This window comes from Dasypus novemcinctus, chromosome 4 (genome assembly GCF_030445035.2).
Source record: "Dasypus novemcinctus isolate mDasNov1 chromosome 4, mDasNov1.1.hap2, whole genome shotgun sequence".
Classification (NCBI taxonomy): Eukaryota; Metazoa; Chordata; class Mammalia; order Cingulata; family Dasypodidae; genus Dasypus; species Dasypus novemcinctus.
The window spans coordinates 109,299,378-109,310,498 of record NC_080676.1 but is presented as its reverse complement, the minus strand read 5'-3'; the positions used below and the strand labels follow the sequence as shown (position 1 = coordinate 109,310,498).

At 31.9% G+C, this 11,121-nt stretch overlaps 1 pseudogene; it reads left to right on the top strand.

The window, feature by feature from the left end:
- Positions 1-9,745: 9,745 nt before the first annotated feature.
- LOC105745591 (olfactory receptor 5AC1-like) lies at positions 9,746-10,629 on the top strand (annotated as a pseudogene).
- Positions 10,630-11,121: the final 492 nt, after the last annotated feature.

Below are 11,121 nucleotides of genomic sequence, written 5' to 3'. Positions count from 1 at the left end.
TTTTAGTTATAGATATCCAATTCTTCCAGCACTATTTGTTGAAAAGACTGTTTTGTCCCATTAACAAGGGCTTGCTGTGTTTGTCAAAAACCAGTTGAGTTTAGAGGTGAGGGTTTATTTTTGTATTCTTAATTCTATTCCCCTGATTCACATATCTATCTTTATACAAGTACCATGATGTTTTGACCATTGTAGTTTTGTAATGTATTTCAAGGTAGGAGTAAAATTCCTCCCATATCATTCATCTTTTTTAGAATGCTTTGGCTATTCAGGTACACTTTGCCTTTCAGATGAACGTGGTAACTGCATTTTCTATTTTTGCAGAGTAGGTTACTGGAATTTTGATTTATATTGCTTTGAATCTACAAATCAGTTCAGGTAGAATCGACATCTTCACCATATGATAATCTCAATCAATGCAGAAAAGGCATCCCACAAAGTCCATCATCCTTTCTTTATTAAAACCCTTTAAACTACAGGAATAAAAGGAAATTTTCTCAATATGATAAAAGGCATATATGAGAAACCCATAGCTGCTATCATACTCAATGGAGAAAGGTTGAAAACTTTCCTTCTAAGATTGGGAAGAAGACAAAGATGCCCATTGTCATCATTTTTATTCAACATTGTACAAGAAGTTCTAGCTAGATCAATTAGACAACAATAACAAAAAATTGAAGACATCCAAATAGGAAAGTGAAGTAAAACGCTCACTATTGGTGGATGACATGATCCTATATTTAGAAAATTCTGAAATGTCTACAGCAAAGTTATTTGGACTAAAAAATGAGTTCAGTAAAGTGGCAGGATACAAGATCAGTACACAAAAATCAGTAATGTTTTTGTATAGTAGTATTGAATAATCTGAGGAGGAAATCAGGGGAAAAATTCCATTTACTATAGGAACAAAATGACTCGAATATCTCGGAATCATTTTAAGCAAAGAAGTACAGGATCTATATGCAGAAAACTATAAAACAATGCAAAAAAGAAATCAATGAAGACCTGAAGAAATGAAAAGACATGCAGGGTTCTTATAATATTTTTTGACTCAAAATCTATTTTTTCTGATATTGGTATAGCTGTACTAGCTCTTTTATGCTTGCTATTTACATTGAATTTTCCATCCTTTCATCTTCAAACTATTTCTGTCTTTGGGTCTACACAGTCTCTTGTAATGACATATGATTTAGTGAGTGTTTTGTAAACAATATATAGTTGGCTCATGCTTTTTTTTGATTGGAGAGTTCAATCCATTAATATTCAGTGTTACTACTGTAAGGTAGTATTTACTTTACCCATTTTGTCCTTTGGTATTTATAGATCATATCTTTTTTTGTCTCTTTTCTTTTTTTGCCACCTGCTTCTCTGTGTATTATATTTTATGATGTATCTGACTGATCACTTTCTCATTTCTATTTCTCTATTTAATTAATTTATTTGTTGTTATACTGAGATTTATATCATATAACCTAAATCTATGACCTACTAAAATGTGAAGACACCTCCGTAGATTCCACAGTACAGAAATTCATTGCTACTATACCCCTCTAATATCCTTCTTTATGTTGTATTTGTACCTCTTTATCTCTTTATATTACATGCCCATTATCAGGAAATGTACCTTTTTCTTGTTCAATTGTATTCCGATTCTTAAAGGAGTTAAAGAGTAGAGTTGTATATTGAGGATACAGTATTATTAGATTTTGCATTTACCCTTTTACTTACCCATATACTGAAGATCTTCATTTCTTCACAATGCTGCAGCCATACTCTCCTGTCTTTTCTTTTCAACCGGCAGAACTCCCTGTATAATTCTTGCTGGGTAAGTTAAGTTGTTTGTTTATAGACTCTTACTGTCCAGGCAACTGAACACTGAGGCATTTCTGGGGACATCTGAATCTCCATTATATTTGAAGGACAGTTTTACTGGGTAAAGAATTTTTGGCTGGCAGTTTTTCTCTTTCAGTGCCTTAAATATATCATACCATGTCCTTCTTTCTTCTTTGTTTTCTGGTGAGCATTGGCATTTATTCTTACTGAGGATCCCTTGGATGTGATCAATCATTTTTCTCTTGTAGCCTTCAGAATTCTGCCTTTATCTTGGCATTTGACATTCTGATTTGTATGTGTCTCAGAGTAGGTCTATTAGGAATTGTTCTGTTTGGAATATGTTGTGCTTTTGGACATATGTATTTATTTCTTCCATAAGAGTTGGGGAATTTTGGGTCATTTTTTTCCTCAGATATTCTTCCCTCCTTTGCTTCTTCTGGAACACCTATGACGTATATGTTTGTACCAATCATGCTGTCAGTTAAATCCCTAGGACACACTCAATTCTTTCTATTTTTTTTTTATTCTTTCTGACTATGTTTTTGATTGTCTTATTTTCTAATTTGATGAATATGGTTAACCAGAGGAAATTTTAGGTCATATATATGTTACCAGAATAAAAACAAATTAAGATAATACATAGGAATGTACCACACTGTGAGCTTTATTGTAAATTATGGATTGCAGTTACTAGTACAATTATAAAAATATTTATAATAAATTATAAGCAATATACCATAGTATGTAAGGTGTTAATAATAGGGTGGTATATGGGAAAAATACAACCTAATTTATAACCTAAATTATAGAGTGTAGTTAATAGTGCAATTATAATATTCTTTTTTCACTTATAACAAAGACAACCCACTAAATTAAATTGTTACTTGTGTGCGTGAACGTATTTGGGGTAAATGGGAATGCTGTCCTTTCTACATTATTTTTCTGTAAACCTACAACTTCTCTAATGAAAAAATGTAAAATCTAATTAAGAATTTAGATATAAATTTTTGAGTACATGATGTGAGGAAAGAATTAGGAAGATATACTATAACACTAGGAAAAGAAGATAAATCCATATTGTGGAACATTTTTTCCCAGTTTTTTAAATAAGCTGATAACATTAATATGAATATTCCAGAAGCATAGCAAACTTTGGAGTCATATGTTGCTGGTAGTGAAGATACAAGATGGATGTATTGATTATAATATCCAACCAGAAAAACTGTTTAAATAGAGGGAGAAATAAACTTCTGTTTTATTAGCTCAATAAGATATTGAGCTTTATTTCCTAAAACAGCTAGTGTAACTACAACTAATTCAACTACATAATGAAAACGTAAAAATGTATATGGGTTAATATTAGTCTGCTTTATGATAATGGGTTAAGAGATAACCAGGACTAGGATTTTTATCTGTAGCCAAAGTGAAATGGGAAACAATACACAAATTTTAAGTGGTTATGGGGAATGGTTGGAAGAAGCAGAAGGGGGGAATTGATAGAAACAGTTATGCATTTTTAAAAATTACTTTTTCATATATATATGTATATTTAATTTATTGAAATATATCGCTCATACATAAACATACATAAGCAATAAATATATAATAGTTGTGAATTTACAAAACAAACATTTAACATCAAACAAACATCTCACCCTACCACCAATAACTTGCATTGTCTTTAAACCTTTTTAACTAATGATTAAAGAGCATTATCAAAATATTACTATTAAACAAAGTATTTTTCCCCTAACCAATCCAATTATTATTATCTTTATATCATTTATATATGAACATACGTAAACAATTAAGTGTATAGTAAAAGTTGTGAACTTACAAAGCAAACATGTATAACATCATACAGGGATCCCATACATTAACCCTCCACCAACATCTTGTATTGTCATGAGACATTTGTTAAAAACTATGAAAGAAAACTGTCAAAATCTTACTACTAAACAGTCCTTACTTTACATTTGGTATGTTTCCCCCCCAACTCACCTTATTATTATTTTTTAAGTATATATATCTTTTTTATGACAGAAGTTGTAAACTTATAAAGCAATCATGCACATGTGCAGAATTCCCAAACAACACCCCTCCATTAATACTCCACAATGTGATGTGTCATTTGCTACAGATAAAATAATATCATCTGATTATTGCTATGTCCATAGTGTACATTTGGCTCACATTTTTCGTACTGCCTCGTATCAGCACAGTACATCTTTTGCATAGATGCAAGAATACTATATTATTACTACTAACCATAGTCCATAGGTCTGTATTTTTCCCATGCTTCTCCACATTCCCAACACCTTGCAGCAGTGACATACATCTGCTCTAGCTCACAAAGGACACTCTTGTATCTGTACCATCAACCACAATTCTCATCCACCTCTTGGCTTACTGTGCTATCCATTTCCTAGATTATGCTCAAGTATTCTGTCAGTTGGCATTTATATAACTAGCCTACCATTTTCAGTCACATCCCCATTTATAAACTAGCTGTTACTCACTGTGTGTTACCATTCACTCTATACATTTCCACAATTTTACAGTAAAACGAATTAAAACTTCTGCATACATTAAACATCAGTAGTCTACTCATTTCTCCTCTTATCTCCTTTAAGAATCCACCACCTACCACCAGGTCTTGAAGATATTTTCCAATAATTTTTTCTAGAAGTTTTATGGTTATGCTTTTATTTTTAGTTTTTTGATCCATTTTGAGTTAGTTTTTGGATAAGGTGTGAGATAGGGGTCCTTTTTCCTTCTTTCAGCTATGGATGTCCAATTCTTTCAGCACCATTTGTTGAATGGATAGTTCTGCCTGAGCTGTGTGAGTTTGACAAGCTAGTCAACAATAACTTGACCATACCTTGAGGGTGTGTTTCTGAACCATAAATTTGGTTCCATTGGTCTATTGTGTCTGTCTTTAGGCCAGTACCATGTTGTTTTTACCACTATAGGTAGGTATTATGATTTAAAGTCTGGAGATGAGGGTTCACTTTTCCTTTTTATGATATTTCTGGCTATTCAAGACCCCTTATCCTTCCAAATAAATTTAATGATCGTGTTTTCATTTTTTCTTTAATGCTGGTGGAATTTTTATTGGGATTGCATTAAATCTGTGTATCAATTTGAGTAGAATTGACATCTACAATTCTGCATTTTATAAGACCAGTGTGGGGATAGTGTGGAGAATGAATTGCAGGAGATGCAATTGGAAGTGAATGCAGGTGTATTAGGAAGTTACTGTTTTTGCAGACCATGCAAGAGATTAATGTAAATAAAACTTCGTTGTGCTTATAGAGAGGGGATGAAATGGATAAATATATTTTAGGAGATATAATTTAGGATTGGCAATGATTGATCCATGGAGCTTGATGGAGATTTCCATATCAAGGATATTTCCCTGGCTTATGGCTTGAATAATTGATTGCTTAGTGGTGTAATTCCTTGAGATAACAGAACACTGGAAGAAATCACATTTGCACATTGATTACATTGCTATACTACAAGAGATAACCAGACAAAAGTCCAGGATGGAAATCTAGCTAAGTATAGGAAGAAGGGAAAAAAATTGAGATAGTGGATTCTTAAAAATTTGAGACGAGGTTTTTGTGGTCTCAGTCACCAATTTACTTTCAATTCAGTGACAGGATGACATCAATATATGTACCAATTTTTTTTAGCACAACAAAACTGACAGGACCATATATATATATATATATATATATATATATGTATACCAATTTATTTAGGAATAAGAGACTAAATTATGTTCCTTACACAATCTGTATGCTCATTGTGTTTAGGAAAAAATAATTTATAGGAAATGAAAATTAAATTCAAGTTGAAACAGCAGTGAAAATGTACCTTATCAAAGTATTTTAAAAGTTATTTTTCATTTTTTATTGTAATTCCCACAGATATAACAAAATATTTTCTAAAGAAGTAGCTACATATTATATTGTAAGAATATACAATGATCATGTGACTTATGAATATTAGTGAAATATCAATTAAATTGCATATGCCTACAGTTTCATTTCTGTAGGTCTCCACTGACATATGAATTTTAAAAATTTTGCAGAACTGATTGTATTATTTTTAGAAGTACAATTGATATCCAGGGGATTCTGATTAATTTTAGTCTTGGTGGCTAATTTAACAATGACTTTATAAATTGAGATTTAATTTTTGTCAGCACTATTTAATTTATTTTGTCTTAGGGCCCTGTTCCTATACCCTACTGTTGATAATTCTGTAGTAATCTCTTAAATTTTTATCATTTTAACAAAAACATTTATTTTCATGTGCACATAACTGAACATGCTTTAGTTCTAATGAATGGCACAACATAATATTTCTCATTTCAGCAGCAGTATTTTATATATGACTGTTGTTAAAGCTACAATGGATTTACAATTTTATTGATAATTGCACTTAAAGAGCACACCAAATAGTCCACTAACAATATTGACAGAATTATAAAAGAAAGATATTGGGATATGAAGAAAACTATAAAACTGTATCATGCATATGTAGCTAAGTTTAGTCACTTATCAAATGTCTTTTGACTATTCCCCCCCTCAAAAGAAAATCACTTTTAATGGTTGAAGTCAGATACCACTGGAAATATTCAAAAGAATATGCTATCCAATCTAAAAAAAAATCAAGAATTAAGAATATTTTCACAAGTAATTTACCTACTATTAATTCCCATTTTTCATTATAATTTCAATTGCCACCTACTAGATGCAGTAATAGCTTTGTTATTCTTGTGTTTCTCCTCTTTTTTTCACCACTATTAACAAGATGATGACTCTCCTTTGATATATCTAAAATATTAAGATAACATATATTGTTTTTTAATATAGAAACTTTTGGGGGAATCTGCTTATCTCTCTTCTCTCTTTTATTCTCTCTTCTCACCCACCGTCCCTGAAAATACATATTAACAATCTGGAATTTATCATTTAATCTTATCTTTATGTTTTTATGGTCTAATGGAAATGTTGTGATGCATTTTTCATAGGGGACAACTTTAAGAACTTGTTGCCTGTGTTTTCAAATGTGATAATATCACATACATTTATTTCTCTATGCCTTGTTTTTGTGACTTTGCTAACCATCACGGAACTTTCTGCAAGTCTACTGATTTATCTATAACCACCTTTTCAGAGAATGCTGTAATATTGACTATTATGATAAACCAGGATTTGTTCAACCATTCCAGTCCAGGCTAGTTTTCATGTTATGTCCAATCGTTGGCTACTATAAAAAATGCTGCAGTAGATAGCTCTCCTTATGCAGTTGCACCTTATTGCTATGGGATGAATTGCAGGCATGGATTGCTAGGTTGACAGATATGTGTATTTTTATTTTTGAAATATATTATCAAAGTGTGTTTAAAAAGACTTACTATCAGGGCATTTTCTGGACTTGGAGTTGTCCTGAATGATGCAGGATATTATATATCCTGCCATAACCCACTGAATGGACTGGGAGAGAGTGTAAACTACAATGTAAACTATAATCCATGCTGTGTAGTAGTGCTCCATAATGTATTCAATTGCAATGAATGTACCACACTAATGAAAGAAATTGCTGATGTGGGAAAAGTGGGGGGTGTGGGAAGTGGGACATATGGGAATCTCTTTTTAAAAAAAAAAAATTTATTTATTTATTTATTTCTCTTCCCCTCCCCCCCGCCCTGGTTGTCTTTTCTCTGTGTCTATTTGCTGCATCTTCTTTGTCTGCTTCTGTTGTTGTCAGAGGCATGGGAATCTGTATTTCTTTTTTTGTTGAGTCATCTTGTTGTGTCAGCTCTCCATGTGTGCAGCACCATTTCTGGGCAGGCTGCAATTTCTTTCACACTAGGCAGCTCTCCTTACCAGGCGTACTCCTTGCGCGTGGGGCTCCTCTACGTGAGGACACCCCTGCGTGGCAGGGCACTCCTTGTGCGCATCAGCACTGCACATGGGCCAGCTCCACACAGATCAAGGAGGCCCGGGGTTTGAACCGCAGACCTCCAATGTGGTAGACGGATGCCCTAATCACTGGGCCAAGTCCGCCGTCAGAATCTCATACTTTCTAATGTAGCATTTTGTGTGATCTCTGCATCTTTTAAAAATAACTTAAAATATTAAAAAAATAAAAAGACTTAATACTTTACAAGTCCAATAATAAATGTGTGTGCCATTTTCCCAATTTCTGCAAGCAATAATATTTCCTACTGAGGAGTGAACAGTGTTTCTTATCATTTTTATTTATACATCTTGAATTACATCATGGGCTATAAAGGTTTTTGGGTATCATTTCATACGTTTATTGAATATGTGGACAGTTTCCTGAGACTTGGCTTCAATTCCATTTCTATATTTATCAGAGTGATTCACTTTTCTTAATAATTTGTTTGCCTTTTTTGTATGTAATACAAATGTTTTACCTGTTGTAGTGATATTTACCTATCATACTTATTACAAAAATTTTTCCAAATGTTTATTCATCTTTGGCCTTTTTAAGAATGTTATATATATTTACATGAAATTAAAAATGAAGTTAAATATTTCCATATATTTCTTTATAATATATAAATTTTTTGTCTTAAAGATTTTGCCAATATTTATATTACATTTATTTAAAGAATTTTCTTAGACTGTTTAATTCACTTTTTAAAATTTCCAAGTCCTAAGTTCAGCAGCAATTTTAAAATTAGGTATAAGAGAGAGAGTCCTTCTTACTTGTCTTTTCCAGATAAAAAGCCAACTATGCCCATACTATTACTGAATAAATCATTTTAAATTGAAATATTGCCCATATAATAAACTCAATAAACTTGATTTATCTTTGGAGTCTTTATTTCGTTTCACTCTTCTAATTCCCTATTTTTATGCCATATTATAAACCATGGAATGGCTTTGTTTTAACACTTATTACTGTACCCTTAATATTCTTTTTGTTCATATTGTCCTTGTCTCTTCAAAGCATTTTTATTTTATATGAATTTCATGCTTATGTGATTACATTATGAATTGATTAATATTCTAATTGAAACTGATTAAAATTCTAATGACATTTATAATATATTTTCTTAACCAAGGACAAAGCTTGTTATCCCATTTCCTCAAAATTATATGATGACCTTTGACAAGTTTTTCTATTTTTCTTCACATAGGTCTTGCATATCAAAAAATATTTCAATTTATTAAAAATGTTATGACTAGTATAATTGAAATATTTATTTCTTATTAGTTACTCCTCCACAGAGAAAAATCTAGTGACTGTTTAAATAGTTGTGTTGCGTCTGCTATATATTAAAGTCATAATATTATATTGTTTAGTTATAAAAAATTTAATACCAGCAAAAACATAATTTTATCTCCTCCAATTTTATATTTTGACCATATTATTTTATTTCATTCTCATATCAGAGATGCATTAGGATCTTTAAGATAATACTGCATACTAATGAGCATAGTGCACATTTCAATCTGTTTTTAATTTGAGGAGATGTGATGCATTATTTAGAATGTTTGCTTTTGGTTTTGATAACTGCTCTATCATAATTAAATAGTTCAATTCTATTTATACTTTTAAGAGTTTAAAAATGATTATTCAGCAAATAATTTTTTTCTAAATTGAAAAAGAAACTTAATTCTCACATAGGAACACTGAAATCTTTGATTATTATATAATTCCCCCCTAATTTTTAGGATGAATTTCTCATAGTTATAATTTTTTAAATAATACATAGTCAAGGACAAAAGGTAAACTTTAAAATCTTCTGATTAAAGAGGATTCATGACAAGGAAGATACATTTTTTTTTTTTCTCTAATGTTATTATTCTCATGAACTTTTATGACTTAACACTCATTGCAGTGCTCATCCTGTATGGATAAAATGTGGACAAACAAGACTCTGGTGACTGAATTTGTTCTCACATGACTTACAGATCGTCCAGAGCTGCAGGCCCCTTTGTTCCTTGTGTTCCTGGTGATCTACCTTATCACTATGGTGGGGAACCTTGGACTGATTGCTCTCATCTGGAAGGAACCCTATCTTCACACCCCATGTACTTTTTCTTTGGCAGCTTAGCCTTTACAGATGCTTGGTCTACATCCCATGTGATCCCCAGGATTCTCATGAATTTTTAAAATCTAAGAATCATATGATATCCCTGGTTGAATGCATCATCCAATTTTATTTTTTTGCTTTCAGTGCTAACACATAATGTTTCCTCCAGGTAGTGATGGCCTATGACCCCTCTGTAGCCATATATAAGCCCTTGTTTTATCCAGCAGTGATGTCCAATATCTAATGCATTCAGTTGTTAGGTGTATTTTATATTATTTGATTTCTTCATCCCATGATGCATGTGGGTTTGTTATTTAGTTTAACTTTCTACATTATTTCTACTGTGAGATTTTAAAACTGTTTAAGATTTCCTGTACCAACCCCGATGTTAATATGCTCCTGATTTTTATATTTTCAGTCTTTATACAAATTTTCACTTTCATGACTATCATATCATCTCTTACTCTATGTCCTCTTTGCCATCCTGCAAAAGAAGTCTGAAAAGGGCAGAACAAAGTCTTCTCTCTCTGTTCCTTTGTTCTATGGCACTCTCTTCTTCATGTATATGTGTCATGAGTCTGGCCCAGCTGAAGATCAGGACAAAAGGTATTCTTTATTTTTCATGATAAAGTTCCCTTAATAAATCATTTATTTATAACCTGGGGAACAAAGAGGTTGTAGATGCCTTGAGAAGGTTAGTAAATAAATGAAGAGTGCCAAGACAAATTTTATACTTTTCTTTTCACCTTTGCAATAAACCAAAAAGGACATGATATGCAAATTAGCCTGGCTCTAAAATTTTAACAAATGGCAAGGGTCTAGGGCAGTTACTGGGTGATATGTGACTAAAGTCAGCTGGTTTACTATATCACACAACTGAATTATTTGTGAAATATAGAATATCATTTTTAAATTGAACTTCAAAATTTGCAGTTTTGGGCTTTTGTAAAATTCTCCCCCAATACATGTAGTAGTTTGTAATTTTACTGTGGCAGACATTTGCATGTTTCTCTGTTTGAAGCTGGTATGACTGAACCAAGCCAACAGCCTGGAGGCTGTGTATCCAATTGTCTTGTCGCTTCTAAACAATTCACAGAAACTCTGGTGAAATGGATTCATGCAATAAACTGTCCCTGAAGAGGAAACTTCTGTGTAGTAAAGAAAATGTTTAAAAAGTTTAGAACATAAACAATTAATGGATT